The sequence below is a fragment of the Trachemys scripta genome, chromosome 14, assembly GCF_013100865.1.
Source record: "Trachemys scripta elegans isolate TJP31775 chromosome 14, CAS_Tse_1.0, whole genome shotgun sequence".
NCBI classification, from domain to species: domain Eukaryota; kingdom Metazoa; phylum Chordata; order Testudines; family Emydidae; genus Trachemys; species Trachemys scripta.
Window position 1 is genome coordinate 30,940,472 of NC_048311.1, and position 19,226 is coordinate 30,959,697.

A 19,226-nucleotide genomic window follows, 5' to 3' on the forward strand; every position below is an offset into this window, starting at 1 on the left:
GCAGTTTTCCTATTGCCTTCAATGGGAGTAGGAGCAAGCCCATAACCCTTATTTCCGAGCTGGAACTTGGCAAGGGTCTCACCCCTTCCGCATGGTTCATGTACATCAGCAGGACTGTGCCTTCACGTTCGTGTCCGTGTATCTATATTGCTATGTCAGTACCTAAGTGTTCTTATTCAGCACTCTACCATTAAAAAATACCTTTGCTGCCCATAAGAGTGAGATGCTGACATCGCCAAGTGGAGCCAAGCTAACTGTGGGCGAAGCTGCATAAACCCTCATGAGCAATGCCAACAGGCACCACAATCCAGGTCTGAAACACCTTCCTGGCCACCCTATCTACCAGTGCTGTTAGTGCATCTCTCAGTGCCTCCTGCTAGCCCAGCTCCGTATAGTCACTGAGATCCAACAATGCACCTTCACCCTGAGTTGCAGCTCCTTCTGCTAGTCCAGCGGTGGGAACCCTACACAGCGCTCAAGCCCCTATTGGTATTCTAGGGCTACATTCGCCACACACAGCTATGCAAATGCATCTTAAACCTGACCTCAGCCCCACCAGTGCTATTCCAGGCTTAGGTTCTCTGCCAATGCACATCTGTCCTCCTAACCTGCAGCACCTGTTGCTGTTCCCTGCTGCCGCTGAGCCAACCCTCTCAGAGTTTCTGTCTGGTGGCTTTGAGACACTGAGAAATGTGTACTCATGGCTGGAGCTTGGTTTCATTACAGAGGTTAAAGGTTATTGCATGAACTCATTGTGTTACTTCACCCTTTTTGAAACGGCCCAGTCATCCACCTATGAACACTGGCTGCTGCACAACCCTAGGAACGAGCCCCAGAGTCTGTTTGGAAGGCGCAGCGTGATCGCAGAGCCAGCCTCATGCTGGGAATGGACACACATTCCACTGCTCCTTAAGGGTTCCTCGGGAGCTGCCATCACTTACTGACCACAACACCTGTTCTGCACTGTCCTTTAGCTACATATTTGCCTGACAGGCTGCAACAGCCTCCACACCTCCCTGCTGGCTGCTGTGCAGGAGGTAACTTCTCCTAGACTATCGGCACAACATGGGGAGCTCAGCCTTGGCATTTCCAAGCGAATGGTGCTCATTAACAATCACGTTTCTGCCTAACTCTTTCTTAGGTACTAAATGGCTGGTCTTGAAGGCACTCGACTGGCAGCCATGAGATCTGGATTCAACTCCCCGCTCTGCCACAGACTCACTACGTGACCTTGGGCAAGTCATTTATTCTCTCCACACTGCAGTGCCCCATCTGTAAAATAGGAATAATAATAATAATGCTTCCTTTTCCCCCCGATCCGCTGACTGTTCTACTTAGATTGTAAGCTCTTTGGGGAAGGGGCTGTCTCTTACAAGGTGTCTATGCAGCCCCAGTACAATGGGACTCTGATCTCACTTGGGGTCTCTAGCCACCAGTGTAATCTAAAGAAACAGTATTATCATAGACTGCTTACTTGTGTTACAAGTAACGTTTACAAGGACTATAACTGAAAGGGATTTGTTTACTCCATGCATTGAAAAGTACTTGGGTAGAGCCAGCTTCAGAGAGGTAGTGCTTCCTAGTGGCAAGAGCGCACTGGTCTTGGCCTCAGAAAACCTGGTTCTATTCTTCGCCTGACCACAGACCTGCTGGGTGACACTTCACCTCTCTGTGCATCTCTTAACTCCGCCACAAAACAGGGATAACGAAACCAACCTCCTTTGCGAAGGACTTTTAAATCCGCTGATGTAAAGTGCTATGTCACTTAGTTATTAATATTTATTGTATTTGTATGGCAGTAGCACCTAGCATCTCCAGTCACAGGCCAGTACCCTATTGTGTCAGAAGCGGTACACACACAGAACTAAGAGACTGTCCCTGGCCCAAGCAGCCGACAATCTAAGTAAACTACTGAGTCAATTTCCTTCTACTACTTGTGTGTTGTGGGTGTTTTGCCCAGTAATGAAAGAGGGAAAACATTTCAAAACCAGGAAAATGTTCGAGGGGGTTGTTTATGTTCCTGGAATGAGGTGAATCAGATCAGGAAATGAAATACTTATGCGATCCCCGTAGATCTGACTGTCTATATCAGTTCTACAGCCTATATGCTCAAGTCTAGATCTTCAAAGGCATTTAGGCTCCTAACTTCCTTTGAAATCAGTGCTTTCCTGGCACCATGTATGATTAGGGCGAACCATAAGAGCTGTGATGAATAACCAATAAGGAATGCCACTGTACAGCTTTGGATCCGAAAATGGTGGGAGGGGGGAGTCTGGTCCCTAGGAAGATGTTTGTCTTTGCTGCTGTTGTTTTATTTTTTCAGGTATGTTTTTCTTTCATTTTCTTAGCGGGAAGAAAAGGTTCCTTCCGAAGTGGGGACATGCGGGAAGAGACTAGAGATGGCTGCCTATCTCATGCTTGGTGTCCCCAGGAATAACTGTCTAGAAAAGTCAAGTCATATTCCACAGCTGGCATTTGAGGAGATTGGAACACTTATGTCCTCCCAGGGCAGCAGCTCTTGGCTTTTTCCACATTACAGAAAAAGCCCAGTCCAAACATAGAGAAATCGTATGTAGAACTGTGTGAATAAGGAATTATTTGATTCATTGGCAAGTCTGAAAACAATAAAATCTCAATTTTGGGCGGAACCACAACATGTAATTTTTCAAAATTTTTGGTGAAACAAAGAGTTAAAAACAAAAAACAAAAAAACCACAACCAAACATACTCTGCTGGGGGTTGAGCTAAATGTTTCATTAGATATCAACCGTAAAAAACACTTATTTAAAAAAAAAGGAAGAAGAAGGAAAATGTAAATCAAGAAGTCATTTCAACCCGTAACGAAATGTTTAAAAATCAAAACATTTAGATTTTTTTCCCCATTTTTTTGTCAACCGAAACAATTGGGTGAAACTGCCATGAAGTCACAGAATGTTTTGTCGTCTTTTGTTGCCAGAAAGAAAGTTTTGGCCCAGTTCTAGCCATGCTTCACCCTGGGTAAGAGGTGCTGTGAGTTCTAGGGCCTTTGTTTCCACCTCTGGAGACCTGGGCTGGACTTGGGTCAGAAATGAAAAATGGCTCCAGCAGTATCTCTCCAGTGCCGCTGTTTGTTGTACGCATCACAGAATAAACTCACCCAACCAGCAGCCTCTGCTCCGTAGCGCTGCAGGGTAAGTGGGGGCTGAGTGGGTGTGGTGGGGGGAAGAGAAGGGGAGACGAGGGAGCTGGGAAAGCAGGGGAACATCTGTAATGCCGGAGGGCAGGTCTGGGTTAGAAAGCAGAGCCTAGGAGGGGGTGAGAATCTCACAGCCTGGAGTTTAGGGGAACTGCTGTAATGCTGCAGGGTAAGTTTGAGCCAAAGAGCAGATAACAGAGCAGAGTGCAGGGACAGCTGGGACAACGGGGAACGCCCGCAATGCTGTAGGGCAGGTTTGAGAACAGGCAAGAGTGTGGTGGGGACTGCAAGGGAGGGAACTACCTGTGAAGCTACAAGGCAGGGCTGAGCTGGGGATGGCGATGAAGCGGGGAGAACTCTCTTATCGGCCCTAGCTGCTTTGCTGTCGCCTTCTCTCTTCACTGGACCCCACTACCTTATCGTTAGCCCGAGTGCCGGGTTCTCCCTTATTCCAGAAAAACAATAAGAAACTTCAGAAAAGGGCAGGCAGGGGAGATAGGAAAAGAGGCCCAGCTCCTAGGAAGTCCCACCGGATCACTCACATCTCTGCTCTAGAGCCCGATAACACCTCTTCGTACTTCTGTCTAAAACCAGCCAGTTAGCTACACGCCGCCTGGCTACCTCACCTGCCTGCCGCTGTCCAGCCTGACTTTTGTCACATATCTCCCCCCTCACACACACACCCCGTGAGGGTTGGGTACATGGGCCACGAAACAGTGCTGTCAGCTGTTAGTAAATGCAGCTTCAGTTAGCATCACCTCAGACAGTTGTTCACACCCAGGGGCTTTTTCTAACAGACACAGCTAGGCCGCAGCCAGCTGTTTGCTGGGATCCTGCAAAGTGCTGTGCTTTCTGCCAGCTCTAACATTTCTAAATGCAGCTCTCAGGATTTTATCACCAGGATTTTTATTCTTCAAGCCCCAGCTCCTGGAGTCAGGAGAATATCTCAGCTTCCGTTTTAAAAAAACAAAGTTTGTAATGTTTGTGGTTACAGTAAAAAAGCTTGAAACCAAAGAGCCTGTAAACCATAAAGACTCAAGAAATCAGAAGGCAAAGAAGAAAGAACCCACGGTGTATTGTTTTCAAAATCTGGTGATTTTGAGGGGTGCAGGCTGGGGAGCCCCAGGACTGCAATAGCAGTTGCTGCAAGTAAGGATTGGATCTGCTGAGCTGTTTAAAGGCCCAGCACGAATTGGGGCTGCTGCAGATCAGACATGACAAATCTGTGTATATCCAAACCTTGCAGAAGACTGTGCCTCAGGCTGGCCCCACCATCTCCACTGGTCTCTAGCCAGCACTATTCAGCCACCAAATTCACACACAAAGCAGCCTTGTATGGGAAATTGTTGCATGCACATTCTTATTAACATCTAATACACGCCGATGGATCAGGAGTGAGGGGCAGAAGGGAGAGAAAACACACATCCTGCCTTCGCAAGGTGGGGAGCTTTGGGACCAGGACTGTCCCTTTACTATGTGCACGTACAGCACCTTCCACAATGGGGCCCCCATCTCAGTAGCCACCTAGTGGCCATAGGTGTCATACAAATACTTGATCATAAGGCGCATAGAGAGATGTATTTACTTGGATCAGGGGTTCTCAACCTATTTACCAGTGTGGGCCATATATGCAGCTCTCTCTGTGTTGTGTGGGCCACATCCACACAATACATATACTACTTGCCTGGCCCTGAGGATGTCACATGGGCTGCAGCTGTGTGCTGATTGGGCCTCAGGTTGAGAGCCACTGACTTAAAAAGGCACCATCTCTTTATTATGTGTTTGTCCAAGGACCAGCATAATGGGCCCTGATCCCTGCCTGGGACCCTACATGCTGCCATAATACAAATTATTAATATGTAATAATAACAATAATAATAATTCATAATGCCCTGGGCATTACTCAAGTGAATCCTGTTTAGGGTTATACCTTGCAGGCAAAACTCTATTGACGTCAATAGGGGAGGGGCCTTCATGAGCAAGGTTGGGTCAGAGCCATTTAGCAAACTCAGTTATGGTGAAACTCCATTTTTTGTGCAGAAGAATGAAAGCCTGGCACAGTTTTAATGCCCTGAACTAGGCAGCTTCTGATTATAGCAAAAAGCTTGGGTTATAGTGAAGCCGTGTGAAAAAAACCTCGACTTCCCCGTAAAAAGGGTTTGTGTTTATTAAAGTTTCAATAAAAACCTTTTGAACTACGAAATAACAGTCAGCTTTGCAGCTCAACGAAGGGCCGGGAAACAAGTTTCCAAAGGCACATTTTTAATTAATGACCTGCCTCGGAGCTGCTCTCAATTTTCAATGACTAAAAAGCCATCCAGGATTTTTTCCCCTCCCTAAATCTGATTATTTGTGGAGAGTATTTATGGAGAGCCATTGTGGATTTTTAGCTCCATCCCATGCATTTTCCATTTTAAAAAGGAAGAAAAAAGAGCGAGAGGAAAAAAAAAGAACTATAACTGTAGTGTTTACTTTTAACCCTTTGCAGAGTAGAGTGATCACTTGTTTACCATTTTTCCATGTCCCGTATTGGCAATACAGGGCCTTGATCTAGTCCTTCGCACGATGGGGTCCATCTCTGTGGATCTGTCTGTAAGATCTGGCTGGTCCGGAAATATTACAAGAGCCTCATTTTGGTATTTCAATAGGTGTTCCACTTCTGGGTCCAATGGGAATGGGAGGTGCAGAAGAGATTAACATAGGAGAGGATGAGAGGTCTTGTAACTAAGGGTATATCTACATTGCAAAGAATAATCCTTGGTGTCATGTCTCAGAGCCTGGGTCAACTGACTCGGGGTTCGCGGGACACGGGCTGTGGGGCTAAAAATAGCAAGGTTGATATTCGGGCTCGGACTCGGGGACTCCACGCCTGGGCTCCTGGTCGAGCCCGAATGTGTACACTGCTATTTTTAGCTCGGCAGTCCAAGCCCCACAAGACCAAGACAATTGACCCGAGGTCAGAGTCGGCACTAAGGGTTTTTCTTTGTAATGTAGACATACCCACAAGCCCTAGCCAAGGACTTGGGAAGTCTGGGTTCAATTCCTGGTTCTGCCAAGGACTCTCTGCAGGACCTGGGCAAAGACATCTCTGTGCCTCAGTTCCCCACCTTTAAGATGAGGATACTAATCTTTTGCCCATCTTGTCTGTTTAGATTGAAAGCTCTTCAAGGCAGGGAATGTCTCTCACTATGAATTTGTACAGCTCCTAACACAACGAAGCCCCAACCTCCGTTGGGGCTGCCCTTATACCATTACCCTAACCTCTGACACCAGAGTCCTGTCCTGACACCAGCATCGCTCCTCCACAGAGCAGCAGCAGATGTCCAGGGCTTTGCAGATTGCCTTCCTAGTGGAGGAGAAATCAGTCTTGGTGTATTCTAAGCTTAACTTATTTTATTTACAGATATACACCAGTCCTGGAACAGAGATGGTCAAAAACAGCATGCAGAGAAATCCCTTCTTTCAGGAATCTCAGCCCAACAGCAACATTCTGTTTCCAAGGAGCAACACTGCATCAAAAATTTACTCCAATCAGAGACCAAAGCAGAGAGTAAGTTCTCCTGTTGCTTGCACAGCTCCCTGTGTCCAGAATTTTGCATAAAAAAAATACCACCACCACACAGCATGTCTTCCCAAAACTGAACATTTGCTCATACACTACTCAAAAGAACTTGGAAGACTACATGCAATGACGCCACCTGGTGATGCCTCTATAACAATACAAAATAAATAGCAACTATGGCACCAACTCCCAGTACAGAACTGATTCCTTGGGTGCTCAGTTTATCCCTTAGGCTCACAGACAGTGAGAAAGGATCACATACATTCAGGAGTTTCACTAGGTTTGCTTCACACCTTTGTGTAATAGGCTATTAAGCCCAACATAAAGGGAATTCCTTAGGTTATCAAGGACAAAGTTTTGACTCAGGCATTCAGGACACAGACAGACTGAGCAACAAGTGGCCATTTTTACATAGTCACACGCAGAGAATATAGTTAAAGGGCTAAATCATAAACGTTAGGGCAAGAGAGGACCACTGTGCGCACCCTACTCTGACCTCCTGCATAACACAGGCCAGAGAATTTCACCCACTGATGCAGCAGAAGGAATTATTCTTCTCTGCTTTTGCGGGTGAACATTACTGAGCTCAAATACCTGCAGTTAACTATTTCTCTTTTTGGGTGCACAAGAGACATGAGAACTGTGTTTTTCTCCGACACTCTCTTTCAGAAAGACGTCTCATCTTGTTTTAAAGATTCCAAGTGATGAGGAATTTGCCACCTCCCTTGGTAACTTGGTTAACGACCCTCACTGTTCGCCTTTTTCATCTTATTTGAATTTCTCTTGCTTCAACTTCTAGCCACTGGATCTGGTAATATCTTCATCTTCTGGATTAGAGATCCCCCCTCAAATCAGATACTTCAGCCTAAACACCTCCACCAGAAGAAGATATCTCACTATAGAACATGAAAAAGAATTCATAGATAAGGTTGAGAAGCTCCAACCAAATTCACTCCATTGTGATCTGATATTTCGGCCCACATGGTTACATATTATACATGGATCTCAGATCCCCTCTACAACCTGGGCACAGCAGGATGAATTAGAGGGTGAAAGGGACAGTCTTAAATTGGGCTTTCTTCCCCCAGTGTAGGGATTAATTACACAGAGCTGTCTGGGCACAAACCAACTATCACCAAGGAACGTCTCACTCCATAAATTTTAAGCTACTAATAATAAGACTGGACAGCAGTTTTTAGGCTTCAGTAGATAGTTTACAATTAACCTACTCCTGTCAGCTGGAAAATCAACTTACATGTGATTCCAGTTCACGTCTGAATCACTTTGAGTTAGAGATTTCCTTTGAAACCAAGTAGACTCACATTAGGTTTCTATATAGAGATGGGCCCAAGATGCAAAGCTCAGAACCAGATTCTGCTCTGAACTGGACATTTGAATTGTTTGCAGACAGGGGTTTGGTGTGGCTTGTTATAAGAATAAAGGCCACCTGGGGAGTTTGGATATAAACTTTCTCAAAGGTCAGGGCTGTTTTGCCCAGAGGTTTGATTCAGCCCCATCTCGAGTGAGTTTATCATCTGCTCCTAGCCTTCCTCTTCTGGAGTTAGCAGGGGCCTCAATCACAGCTAAGACAACAGGGGAGAACAGCTGCATCTGGAAGGTCTAAAGCCAAAAAGCATGAGCTGCTCGCAAGCCTCACTCAGTGAAACTAACCTCCATGCAGCTGATATGACTTGATGGCCAGTTGCCCCTTCCACTGCAAGTCTAAGACTTTCTTTTACATACCTTTCTTGGATCGCTTTTTAGAAGGGGGAAGGACCTGCCTCCTGATGAGTCTCTCCAGCCATCCAACAGCCAGCTGGATGCCCTCGGTCGTCTTTCAGACAGCTCCCCTACGTCCAAAAACAAAACACTCAAACCTCAGCAGTTGTCACTAGCATCCAACAGCGCTAGCCAACGAAGACAAATGTGCAACCATATTTCTCTACCTCTCAAAACCACCACAGCAGAAATGTTGGTCACTGCTCAACATTGGGTGTGGGTGGGAGATTGCGTATTTCAGAACCAAGGTGCAGCAACTGAGCCGTGAAAGAAGCCCAGGAAGGGGCTGCAGTCAGGAGAAAGGTGCATCGGCCAGAGCTGCGTAAGTGGTGAGCCGGGTCCAGACTGGGGCGCATTGGAAGAGCTGTCTGGGAGGGGGCTCTCTGGACTGGAATAACAGGGAGCGCTGCAGGTTTGGACCGAGGCACATTAAAAGCAGCATGCAGGCTGAGGAACAGAACTGTGCAATGGAAGTTATGCCCGGCCCAGCACTCTGAGCTCCTCCCTTTCTTCAGCACCAAATTCACTCCCAATTTTTGAGATGTAAAATGCAAGCAAGCAAAACGGGCATTTATGGAAGTTTTTTCCAACCTAAACCACCCACTCAGAGCCTCAGGCATTGCTGACAGCTGTGGCAAAGAGCAAGAACATGGGCAATTCAGGTCCATCCATCTCACGAGAGCTCCAGAGGCTGGCACTTACAAGGGCCCATAAGAAGTTTATAATGACAGAACTGGTAGGGAACTGGATTGGGCAGGGGAGGAGTGGAAGGCGGGACTGGGGGGGGGGGGAAATAGATGCCCAGTCATTTTCTGTGATTAGAAGGGAAATTTCATTCCTCTAGGAACTTGGAACCAAATGTGGCGTTGCCATGGTTTCACACCCACTGGCTGGAAATGACAATATTAGCAGGGTGACCTGGTAATTAGAAGCTGTGCCCCCAGATCAGCCCGCGGGGAAAATAAAGAGAGATTATCGAGCCCTAAAGACGAAGCATAATGCGACAGGCTCCTGGGTTCCATACCTTTTATAACCGGCCCATTTAAATGCAGATTATGACTTTCCACCTGGGGCTGCTAATCTGTCTCACAGCCAAATCACACAATAAAGCATCTCTCAGCACAAAATGGGGCCAGGGTGCTTTCGAATTTGGTCTGTCATCGGGGTTGGGTTTTTCCCCCCTTTTCTCAGGAGTTGCCACATTAAAATACGATTATTTCTCCTATTATAACCCCCCTCCCCTCCCTGTTTCAGAGTGGCTGGGTCACAACGCAACATTTGTTCCCCAAGATTCTGAGGGCTGTTATGGGGCAGGCTGGGCCCAAAGTTTGATCTGAGTTACACAGGTGGGAGTGAGCTCCAGATGCTCGGTGCTGAAGGCAGTGAGGATGAAAATCAAGGAGTTATGCACATGTGCAACTAAGATCAGAATCTGGGACATGCCTCGATTCCATCTAACTACCCAATCCCACTGCAGATCTACCTCCCGACCCATCCAGGTCTTCGTCACCCATTTACCTACACTGCCTCTAGAGATGTGACAGGATTGATGTCAAGGTAGGACTTGAGAGGAAGACGGGTACAGTGGCTACAGAGCTAGCCTCCAGCTTTACCAGGGGTGGGCAAACTTTTTGGCCCAAGGGCCACATCGGGGTTGCACAACTGTATGGAGGGCTGGGTAGGGAAGGCTATGCCTCCCGAAACAGCCTGGACCTCGCCCTCTATCTGCCCCCTCCCACTTCCCGCCCCCTGACTGCCCCCCTCAGAACCCACAACCCATCCAACCCCCTCCCCGATCCTTGTCCCCTGACCGTCCCCTCCCGGGACCCCCTGCCTCCTATCCAACCCCCCTGCGCCCTGTCCCCTGACTGCCCCAACCCTTATCCACATCCCCGTCCCCTGACAGCCGCCCTGGGACTCCCACCCCCATCCAACCGCCCTCTGCTCCTCGTCCCCAGACAACCCCCTCCCAGGACCCCCCGCCCCTAACTGCCCTCCTGGGATCCCACCTCCTTACCCAACCCCCCTGCTCACTGTCCCCTGACTGCCCTCCCAACCCCTATCCACATCCCTGCCCCTGACAGGCCCCCTGGGACTCCCACTCCGAACCCTCCCTGTTCCCCATCCCCTGACCGCCCCCCGAGAATCTCCACCCCATCCAACTGTCCCTTCCTCCCTGACTTCTCCCCAGAACGCCTCGCTCCCTTACCCAACCCCCCCGCTCCCCGCCCCCTTACCAGCAGCAGGTGCTCGCAGCCGCGACACCCAGCCAGAGCCAGCTGTGCTCCGCACGCTGCCCAGCAGGAGCGGCGAACCAGAGCTCAAAACACGCGGTGGCATGGCTCTGGGGGACGGGGGACAGCAGGGGAGGGGACGGGCAGGATGGTCCCATGGGCCGGATGTGGCCCACAGGCTGTAGTTTGCCCATGTCTGAGCTAGACCCTGGTTCAATTCCCCCTGTGTGACCTTGGGCAAGTCATTGTCTCGTTCTGTGCTGCAGTTTCCCCATTTGTGTAATGAGGATAATAGTATTTCCCTACCACACAAGAAGGGTGAGGATGAATATCCTAAATGTTCTGAGTCACTCAGCTACTGTGGTGAAGATGTCCATGTGAGTACCTTAGGCAGGTTTGGTGTTATTGCTGGTGAAGAACACTCAGAGATAATTAAGAGTCAGCCCCTATTTTGTCTGAACCAGTTAGCCCATCATTAGGGAAGTAGCAGGAATTTCCATAGACCTGGTCTACACTTAGAAGTTTTACCGGTAACTGTTGCAGTTAGGGTGTAATTATTATTACTGTTTGTAACCAAAATAGTTATGCCAGTAAAAACCCAGTGTAGCCATAGTTAAAGGGTGGAGGGATAGCTCAGTGGCTTGAGCATTGGCCTGCTAAACCCAAGGTTGTGAGTTTAATCCTTAAGGGGGCCATTTGGGGCAAAATCAGTACTTGGTCCTCCTAGTGAACACAGGGGACTGGACTCAATGACCTTTCAAGGTCCCTTCCAGTTCTAGGAGATAGGACACCTCCATTAATTTATTTATCAGATTGGTCTAAAAGTGCTTATCCCAGTATAGCCTATTACTTTTCCCATCCAGGAGAAAGCCATACTGATACAAGCAAGCAATTTGATACCAATATAACTGCATCTACACCAGGGCTTTAACTACGCCAGTCTAGTTAAAGTAGGACAACGTGGGGGTGTCAATAAGTCTTTAGGGTTTGATCCTATGAGGCTTTGATAATAAGACCTGTCTAGTGCTTTTCAGCAATAGTCCTCAAAGCACTCTGCAAAGCAGGCCAGGATCATGAGTCTCATTTCCCAGATGGGGAAACTGAGACACAAAGTGGGGACATGACTTGCCCAAGGCCACCCAGCAGGCCGGTGGCAGAGCTCTGAATTGGACACAGGGCTCCTGAGTCCAGTTCAGCATCCTATCCACATGGCCCCATAGGCTCCCAACTACATGGCAGATGGGCAGGGCCGGCGCTTCCAGTTAGGCGACCTAGACGGTTGCCTAGGGCGCCAGGATTTGGGGGGCGGCATTTTGCCGCCCTCGGTGGCAATTCTGCGGCGGGGGGTCCTTCTGCGCTCCGGGTCTTCAGCGACAATACTGCGGCGGGGGTCTTTCCGCGCTCCGGGACCCGCCGCCGAAGTGCCCCGAAGACCAGGAGTGCGGAAGGACCCCCGCCTAGGGCGGCAAAAACTCTGGCACCGCTCCTGCAGATGTGAAAAGAGATACTGCAAGTGTAAGTTGGGGCTGGTCCTGCTTTGAGCAGGGGGTTGGACTAGATGACCTCCTGGGGTCTCTTCCAACCCTGATAGTCTATGATTCTCCATTCCGGCTGCAGCCAATGGATTGCTCAGTATCTTGCCTGCTCAGGAAAATAACCAGTCTCTTCTTAACTGTGCTTTCTGTGGCCATGGCTGCCTGCGCTGGCTGTGGAGGGAGGGTCCATGCCAGAGATATTTGCAGCATTTTCAGATTTAAACACAAATAATAATAAAGTAATCCATTTTAACTGGACATTTAAAAAAAAATCTTCATTTTAAACACTGACAAAGCCAGTAAATGTGAGAATTGTGGAAGTCAGACAACTATATCGACACAGTCAGAGACTGGAAGGTTTCAGCTCCTTACTCCATGAATACGCTCTGAATATGCTGGTTTTTATAAAGTAGGAGAGCATTTTAATGAATTGCAAACATAACAAAAAGCAATCACTCTATCTGACCTCTCAGTCCTCCCCCTCAAAGGAAACCTGCACGTCACCTTCAAAAAGATGAGCCTGGGAGCTTAAATTCATAACTTTGCTAGACACTAAAATTCATGGCCTTAATAAAGACACTGCTGTAATTGCCATAAATCCAATCTATAACCCACTAACCCCCCCATTTTGTCCTGTCACTGCAGCTGTGTTAGCGGGCCACTTCACCTTACTGATCCCTTGAAATATGTTAACTACTTATACTACACAATCTGTTCCACCATGTATTTAGCTTTGACACTCTGAGTACCTTTCCCAGCCCTGAAGAAGAGTTCTGTGTAAGCTCAAAAGTTTGTCTCTCTCTTTTATTGAACATGGTCCAATAAAAGATATTACCTCCCCCACCTAGTCTCTGTAATCATAACAGAGAGCTTACAGTGGTGCAGCTGTACCGATGTACGATCGCTCGTGTAGCCGCTCTAGGCCAATGGGAGAAGCTTTCCCGTTGACGTAATTAATCCACCCCCAACGAGCAGCAGTAGCTATGTCAGCCGGTGAAGCTCTCCTCCAACATAGCACTGTGCACACTAGTGCTTCTGTCGGTTTAACTTCGGATACTCAGAGGGGTGGAATGTTCACACCCCGAGCGACATAAGTTTTGCCGACATAAATGGTAGCGTAGACATAGCCCAAGTTAATATCCAAGTGTTTGATCTATGTTTTCTCATAACCCTACGATAGAGTGACCAGATATCCCAATTTTATAGGGATAGTCCTGATTTTTGGGTCTTTTTCTTATATAGACTCCTATTACCCCCCACCTCCCGATTTTTCACATTTGCTGTCTGGTCACCCTACCCTGCGATAAGACAGATACCACCACGATGAGCCATTGTATATAATTTTAGCTAGACAGCCTGGATTATCATCCACCTTTTACAGATGGGGAAACTGAGGCACGGAGGTATGCCCCCACTCCAGAGGCACCTCAGTCTTCCCATCTCAGGCTGGGAGAAAGGAAAAGTGAAGCTCATGCCTGGGGAAGCTGAGGAATCATGCTGGACTATCCCAGAACACAGAGGAGGATGTGCAACCATCAACCTCAAGAGAAAACGTCACAGTGATGGCTAAGGCAGGAAGGGTGCATAAATGTACAGTGTGGGCTCCTAGAGTGATCTAAAGGCGTGGAGTTGCAGCTGATACCACCTCCCCCCAAACACACACTAATGCAAATCGAAGTAGAACATTAAGCAGGAAGGATGGCCTAGTGGTTAGAGTGCTAGCCTGGGACTTGGGAGATCCAGGTTCAAATTACTGTTCCATCACAGATTCCCTGGGAGATGTTGAGCAAATAAGTCAGGTCCAGATTCTCCAAGGAGTTAGACATCCAAATACCTTTGAGAATCTGGGCCTTAATCTCTGGGTCCATCATTGCGATTACAGCCTGCATTAAAGGCTGTGAGGCACCTGAGCCCTACAGTAATGGAAGGAAGGTGGTTTGGAAGCTGGACCTTGCACTTCTGTGGTCTAATTCCACCTCTGACACTGATTCTCTCTGAGACCTCAGGCAAATCAGTTCACATCTGTGCCTCAGCTTCCCCACCTGCAAAATAGGCACTTGTTCCACAGGGTACAGTGAGGATTAGACACGTAATGTTTGGAAAGTGCTTTGAAGCTGAAGATTTGCAATTTCGCCACCCTGATATCTTATCAACACGGCACAAATGGTTTCACTTGCCATAAAACTTTAAACAGCAGGTAACATTTACAGATCCAATAGGAAGTTACTCTTCTGCCCACGGAGAAAAGGCCCAGATAAAAAAGCTGAAGCTGGGTTTTATTACATTCATAACACGCCCTCCTCTATCCCCCAGCTCCTTCTCTCTTGCCAAAGCTGCCGTGGTTTATTTTGTTTGAGTGGATTTTTTTTTTCTTCCCCAAAGAGATAGTTTTCCCATGGAGATGCAATGTGCCCTGTGCCTATTAGCATCCTTGTGCATAATTAGAGCCAAACGCATTGTCATGCAAAACAGCCTCGGATGACAACACTGAATCCTGGAGGACACAAATACCGCAAGGAAGTTTCTCACACTGTTTTAGCCAATGCAAACGGGAGTTTACAAGCTTTTAAAATTAATTAATTTCAGGTTATTGGGGTCTCCACCCCACCCACCAAGTTTGGTCTGAGCAAGTTGCATTTATGATCCCAGCTGTTCCCCTTCCATCGCCCAAAGCGGATCTCTACATTTTTAATCGTTTCAGCTCGTTTAAAAAACAAAACAAAACAGAAAAATCATTTCCTGCCACCCACAAAATGAGGCGGGCTCAGATCGACATTTCGATCACAGCACCGAGGCCCTGCTAAGGACCTGGCTACACTGCGCAGCTTCTAACACACAAGGCAGAGGGGTCTCTCACGGACCTTCTGCTCACGTGCAGCCTCATCCAACCCCTGCTGAAGTCACTCGGTGTCTTTCCATTAGTGCAAGAGACAATGGATTGGGCCCAGGGCTCATTATTCTGGTTTCCCATGTTCTAGTTGGACAGTCACTCCTGAGCGTTATATCTGGGCAGAATCAGGCCCCGGGGGGTGAGGGGTGATGTTCTCCCCATCATTTTAAAATGACATTTCTTTCCAAAGAGATGGCTGGCCAGGGGTATTAAAACCTGAATAAGGTGTTATAATCACAGATGCCTGCCATCCATGGAAGGAAGAGTTGGGGTCCACAGACAGGGTGCTAAACCAATTGGCAGTGCGAACTACAGGTGAGGGAGACAAAAGAGTCTAGTGGATGGTGCACTGGATTAGAACATAGGACACGTGGGTTCTGTTCCTGAATCTGCCACGGACCTCCTGGGTGAACCTGGGCAAGTCACTTCCGTTCTCTGTGTCTCCGCTTCCCCTTCCAGCTTTTCTCGCTCTATTTCAGACGCCCTCTCCAGGGCAGAGACTATCTGCCACTACAAGGGTCTGATCTTGGACGGGAAGAGAATGCAGGTATCCTGACCCCAGTAGTCCTGCTCTAACCACTATACCAGCACTCTCCTGAGGAATTCCTTCTCTGTCCCCATCCTTCTTCCTTCTAAAACAGCCCTTTTCCATTAGCAACCTACCCCAGCCTCCTGGGCGACATCCTCCACCCGTGGGCAGCCAGACGCTGCAGCCCGCTCACAGCCAGGCAAGAGGGGCTCTCCCCTCGGGCCTTGGGACGCCTCTCCCGGGGGTTGCAGGAGGTGCTGGCTCAGCCGCTTCGTTAAAGGCGGCTCGGCCGGGCCGGGCTCAGAGCGGCGCGGGAGGCGGAGGCCGGTGCAGGTAGTGGGGAGTGGCGCATCCCAGGGAGCCCAGCAGCACGGTGAGCGGCAGGGATCGCTAGTTCCTGCCCCCCCGGGCCGGGGTCCGTGCCCCTGCAGGGCTGGGCTGAGACTGGCAGAGCGCGGGGAGCCGGCTGGGCGCTCCGGAGCTGCGGACCGGGTTGCCAAAGCAACAAAAAAAAAAGAAAAAGAAAAAAAAACACCACGGCAGGGTGGCTGGAATGTGCCGCCCCAAGATTGGCTGGAATGCCACCCCTTACAATGTGCCGCCCCACGCACGTGCTTTCTCGTCTGGTGCATGGAGCCGGCCCTGGTGGGAACTAGTGAAAAACCAAAGGATGCCCCGCAAACACCTTTGCCATCACAACCTCTGAAATCGGCACCAAGGTGGTGCCACCTCATTCGCATACGCCTCGGCCTTTGCAGACCAGGAGCGAGGTCTCTTCTTACAACGCTCCAGAGTCTGGCCTTGCATGCAAACATAGGGGCCCCCAGTAAAAATTAAGCGGGAGCGAGGGAGGGTAATCGTCCATTTACTCCAGTTTGAAGAGGTACTGCTGATCTCGGAGGAGGTCGCGTTGAAGCTGGCACTGAAGTCTCAGTTGAATAAGTCAGCCCGCCACCACTTCACTTCTGTGGAGTGGTTCCCAGCTGCTGCAGCGAGCGGGGAAGAGATACTTCTTCCACTCTCCCAACTGTTCCCTTCCCACAGCTCTGGGGGGACTTGACAAGGCAAGAGTTTATGGCTTTCTGTGGGAGGCAGACGGCACCTGTGTAAATCATGGGACAGGTTTCAGGGGCAGGAGGGGGCAGGGGAGACTCCCCAGTCAGCTGAGAAAGCGACTCTCACAGGCGTGGTCAGTGAGTTTGGTGGGAGAGGGTTGAGATGCCAGAGAGGAAGAAATTAAACTGTGTGAACTGGGGAGGAAGAGGGCCGAGTGTCGGGCTGTTTGTTTGCCCATTGGAATTTTGTACGGACCACAAACCCCGTGTTGTAGTCCCAGCCTGGCACGCTGCAGCTTTGGCTCTTCCTTTCTGACCAGAACATGCAATCTTTAAAAGATTGAGTAGTGTTTGGATCTGCACCTCTCTATCTATTCTGCCATCGAGTGGCACTGCTCTCAAGTCACTCTGCTGCTGCCAGTTGGACTTACTAGACACACACTAAAGAAACGACACCTCCTGGGGCGGGGGGTGTCTGTTCCCAGCCCTGCCACTGACTCACTGCATAATCTTGGGCAAGTCACTTCACTTCTCCGTACTTCCATTTCCCTTCCAATCCTTTGCCTGTTTAAACTGGAAGCTCTTGAGGGCAGGGACTAGCTCTTAATATGTGTTTCTTCAGCAACCAATGAGACCCCGCTCAGTTGGGACCCTTTGTTCACTACTGTAAAACAGATGATGGCAGTAACAATAACAACTTACCATGAATAAAGGTGGCAACATTTGGCTCAAAATGGAGGGAAGGTCAGAGCCAGGAACAAACTTGGGTGGCTGAGCCTTACCTCTACCCCCTTCCCTCAAATTCTGTATTAAGATCCAGATTTCATAGCTAGCCCCCTTAAAATGAGCCTAAACAAATATACGACCGCTCTAAGCCTAAAACCTCAATTCAATACCACTGAACTTTAGGGCAGTTTGGATCCAGGCCGATCTCTGGTTGGAAATGCTCAGATCTGCCTGCAGGAGAGAAACCACATAGTGAAAGAGATTTGCATCAAAACATACGAGTTTTTTGTTGTTTTTTTTAATGGTGGGTTTATTTAAAGAAAATCAGCTGTTGGATCAGATCATAGGCTTTACCCCTCAGGTCCAGCGCAAGGCAAAGGGGCTTCATTCTGACACTGAGCTGAGCTAAACGATATCTGGCTAAAGAGGCCATTTATTCACCTGAGCTCTAGAAAAAGCGGGCTGGCACGAACCGAGGCCTTCATCTCAAATTTCAATTGTGTGCTCAGAGGAAGACAAATACGAGGGCACATTCACAGAAGGCGGTGGCAGCAGCAGCCGCTTGTGTGCTCAGATAATGCATTTACATTCCCAAGCACTTAAAGCATAATCAAATATACAGTGGCACTTTGGAAGCCTTGATTTTCAGTGAGGAACAAGGGAACCAGATCCTCTGGCTACAGAGAGGAAAAATACCAGCTTCAGGATGGAAAGATTTTTGCCTGCTTCCTGAACGGACACTGTCCCCGCTCCTGGTGGTTGGAATCCCAATCAGGTTACTAGGTGGCTAAGAGAGTCATTGCAATCCAGTCGTTGTTTGGAGGCCCACGACTTCCAAAAGAGCTCAGCACCCCCAACTAGGGCCAGATTCTCCGATCCCATAAAATGGACTGAACAGATTTTCAGAGATGCTCAGCACCCGACAAAAGTAGGAAGAATCCCATTCCTAGCCCCCCTGCCCCAGCCCACGGAGAACAATGGGAGGTGCTGAGAGCTTTTGAAACCTAGTTCTAAACAATTGTAGACTAGGGCTAACATTTTCAAAGGTGTCTAAATGTCTTAGGTTCCTAAATCCCATTTTCACAGTGATTTAGGACCCTACATGCCTGATTCTCATTGACTTTCAATGAGATTTAAGCTCCAAAGTGCCTCACCCTCTCCTGAAAATGGAACTTTAGGCACTTTTGAAAATTTTACCCCAAGGCTGTTTGAAAAACTTTCCATCGAAACTTTTTTTTTCAGCAGAAAATTGGGCTTGTAGCACAACAAATGTTTCCAGGGAAACTGCTCACTTTTCTCCCAAAGCTTTCAATATTTCACTGGAAAACCCCAAACGAACAATGTTTGAGTTTCCAGTTAACAACTGTCGGTTTTCCATTGCCGTTGGGTTTTCAGTTTCTCGGTGAAAAGGTCTACGTTTTCAGCAGAATAAAGTCCCATTTTTTTCCCCATCAGCTCTCTGGTAGCCCAGTGGTCGCAGCACCTGGCAGAGGAAGGAAGGGGAACTTCGCCATCTTGGACAGTGATACTTGTGAATAATTTTGGCTTTGATCCTCCAAAGTGTTTAGGGAGCCTTCATGTGGCCTTCATGGAACTTCAGATGAGCCTCCGCCAACTGACAGGCAGCGATCCTAGGAGGAATAAGCAATCAGCCTCCCACCCACCAATTAGGGGACATTTTAGGGTTGACAACCCTCCAGGATTGGCCTGAAGTCTCCTGTAATCGGCGTCAATCTCCCAG